The following is a 3475-nucleotide window of genomic DNA, read 5'->3' as shown; positions in this document are numbered from 1 at the left end:
CGGGCGCCTGCGCACGAGCGTCCCGGACCCGCGAGCCGCGGGGTTATTAGAGGTGGAGCGCGGGGAGGGCGCGCGGCTGGCGGCTGCCGTTACGGCGCGAGCGTGGTCACGTGGTCGTTGGTCACCGCCGTCGCCACCCTTCCCGCCCTGTTCTCTTTCTGGTCGGGCCGGCGGGTTCCACGAGCGCCCGGCAGAGACTGAGGGAGAGAGAGAAAGAGGAGGGGAGGAGGAGGAATCAGGGAGTAGGAGCTGGGGAGCCCTTCTGCGCCACAGGTAAAACAAAATAATGATGATGATGATGATGATGATCATTAAAAAGCTGAGTCTTCTGATCACCTCCGCCTTCCTCCAGTGCAGCCCCCACATGCAGTGGCTCCCGCCCCGGCCTCCCCCCTCAGCCTCAGGATGAGTCCCACCTCTGCTCCCGTCGCTGCTGCAGCTGCCGCCGCCTCACGGGAAGGCCTGAGGGTGCGGGTGCTGGTGCTACTGCCGCGGACGGGTAGTCGCACCGCCCCCCGTTGTGCGCTTCCCGGATCGGCTTGGGGGTTGGGTGGCGAGAGGGGAGGCTCCCCCAGCTCCGGGGCGGGCAGGGCGAGGTGGCTGCATACCCCAGCCTGCCTGCTTTCCCTCACTTGGCAGGTTGGGGTCCAAGCTGCAAGGCTAGCTGCAGCAAGAGGGCAGAGTCTCGTGGCTGGACTAGGGCTCAACTTCCGACTTGGTAAATTTCCCTGTTAATTTCAGCTTTAGGCGGCCAGCTTCCTTCGCAGGCCGGAAGCGAAATCGGCCCGGAATCCCAAATCTTTTAAAATGCATCGTTTAGAAGCGATAGAAGCTTTTTCACCTTTGAGAAAAGGAACGTGACCTTGTGTTAGTTCGACTTAAGTTTATTCATCTGTAAGAACATGCAAGTGGATACCTTTCAGAATATGAGAAAAACTTTGCTGAGGGTGAAAGTTGATTCCTACCCCCTCCCTTTTCCGGAAAAGTGAACACAAAGCTCTAGAACAATTTTTCGGTTCTGCAAGAGACGGGTTTTTTCGATACTAGCTATTACACAGTTTTAGTTCAGGAATATATGACATGCTTAAAGTTTACATTCTTTAGATTTTTTTCTGAACAATGACTTTCTGGAAAGTTTCATTTGTCAACTTTGGACTAAATCCCGAAATTTTAGCATGCAGGTTGCACACCTTTCGGCCGGATTGCGCTGAAATTTCCAGACGCAGCCGTTATTTTGTACTCTATGTACAACAAAATATAGTCCCAATAAAACTATATATTACTAGTGTGATGTTGCACAAAATAGTGACTCAAAGCAGGAAGCATTAAATGTAGGAATTGTTGAAAATAAACCTTTGAAGCTTTTGATATCAGTGGTAAAAAAATTCAATTATATGTTGGATATTTTTCTTAATGAACTTTTCTGATTCTACATCTTGATAATTTTTATACCATATCTCTAAATTGAAATGTAAAATTGAGCATTTTTAATTTTTACAACTATCTACAGTAGAGTCATCTAGAGCAGTGCCTCTTAAACCTTAATGTGCATAGGAATCCCTTGAGGCTCTTGTTTAAAAATGGAAATCCTGATTCAGTAGATCTGTAATGCAGCTTGATATTCTGCATTTCTTATGTGCTTCTAGGTACTGTTGGACAAGGGACCATCCTTGAGTAGCAAGGATATAGATGACTTGTGTGCAAAGAAATAAAATGATGTATTAATGAACAAATGCCTTGAGAGAAGGGGCAAATCGCGGAATGAACTGAGAAGCATTATGTAGAGTGAGCAGGCCGAGTCCGAGAAAGAGAAAGAGATTGCAGAACTGGGGAGCTCTCTTAACCAGAAAGAGTGCAGGTACCAGGTGTGCATGCTATGTGGTGCCTATGTCAACTGGCCTGCGAATTTTCCGTGAAGCTTGCTGTGCTTCTAGCTGAAGTATTTGTTCAGCTATGCATAGCTGTGTTTTATCAACATATAGGCTATGAATCATATTTTCTCTGCACCACTGGGTGAAAGTTTCTTTAATTGGGGCAAGTATTGAGTATGTGCTCTTTATCTCACTCACTCAAATACAGCCTCAGTTGAGTTGTGCATTCCTGAGCCTTCGAAGCAAACTTGTAAACAATTAAGGCTCTACCTGTTGAGAGTATCCTAACTGGATTCATATTTATTCTAATGTAATTTTAAAGAAGTATATTGAAAAATTTTAAAATGTCACATAACCTTATACTTTATATACATTAAAATGGTTATACTTTAAAAAAATCTTTATGAAAGTATAACATCAACCATTTTTACTTCTTTTTATAGTCATTAGCCATTACTTTACCATTGTTTCTTCATGTTATTAAATAATACATATGAGTACTTCTGAAGTAGTTACTAAGTGCCAGACACTGTTCCAAGCACTTTTCCACTTTTAACTTATTTAATCACAACAACCTTTAAGGCAGCTGAAACAGAGAGAAGGTAAAAGTCACATGCTCAGGTTTACACAGCTAACACTGAGCTGGGATTCTGGCTGACTGACTCTAGAGTCCATGCTTTTATCAGTCTTCTTTGTGCTGCCATTTTAGAAGATAATGATGCTCTTAAATCCCCTTTCTTAGTATTGTTGAGAATTATGAGCTTTACTTTTATTTTAAGATTCACATTTGTCATCCTTTTATTCCTCTGATTTTATCTCACTTTAAGAACTGCCTCAATGCTCGCAATCTTTTCTGAATAAGTTACTGAAATTTGCAAAGCTTCATTTTGTTTGCACTTGTTTGCTGAACCAGTGTCTTTCTATATCACAGTTAAATATAAAAATAATGTCTGCTTCCTTTTGACCTTGCAAGTTTTCAGTTCTTTATTTGCTGCCTATGCCTGTCTTCTACCTCCTCATGCATACTTGGTAGATTTATTCTGTATGTGTTACCCTAACATTTAGGATTTTGGGGGAGATTGACTGGGTTACTGTCTTTATTTGGCCAGTAAGGACAATAAAAAAACTAAGCATTGGTCATCATTATCATATTTTAACACTGAAAAAGTAAGGACAACCTCAGAATAAAAGATAATATTTAAATTGAATAATTTGTTTTATAAAAATATTAATATATCATCTGTCCCCCACCCCCTTTTTGTCTCAGACCTCTGAAAGTTTTCTCCCGTATTAGCATCAGTCCGAGAAATGGTGCTTGTACACCTAGTCTAAGACAGTTCATTAGAATGGTGGTAATATATAGTGTGTGTATTAGAACTTGAGAAAATGAGAGATTGTGGCTGGGGTTGGTTGTGAGAGGAGAAAAAGGTGAGGGAAGGAAAATATTGGGACTAGGGGAGGACCTGTGAAGTTGATTCTAGCAGCATTAATTCTCTATTAACTGGGATAGTAGTGAGTTTGGGAAGGAAGTCAGTATAACAACAAATCCCTGATATAAATGTTTTCTCATAGTTCATTCTTTATTATAATGTCTATTATAATGC

At 42.0% G+C, this 3475-nt stretch overlaps 1 long non-coding RNA gene across 1 annotated transcript in view; it reads left to right on the top strand.

Annotated features, from left to right (window-relative positions):
* The first annotated feature begins 15 nt into the window (after positions 1 to 15).
* Positions 16 to 3475, top strand: part of LOC105288888 — a 110480-nt gene continuing 107020 nt past the window's right edge. Inside the window, exon 1 of the long non-coding RNA XR_895632.2 lies at positions 16 to 273. This is a non-coding gene — a long non-coding RNA (uncharacterized LOC105288888). The remainder of the gene's footprint in view (positions 274 to 3475) is intronic.

The sequence above is a fragment of the Pteropus vampyrus genome, unplaced genomic scaffold (assembly GCF_000151845.1).
Source record: "Pteropus vampyrus isolate Shadow unplaced genomic scaffold, Pvam_2.0 Scaffold1, whole genome shotgun sequence".
NCBI classification, from domain to species: Eukaryota; Metazoa; Chordata; class Mammalia; order Chiroptera; family Pteropodidae; genus Pteropus; species Pteropus vampyrus.
This window is presented reverse-complemented; position numbering and strand designations above follow the sequence as displayed.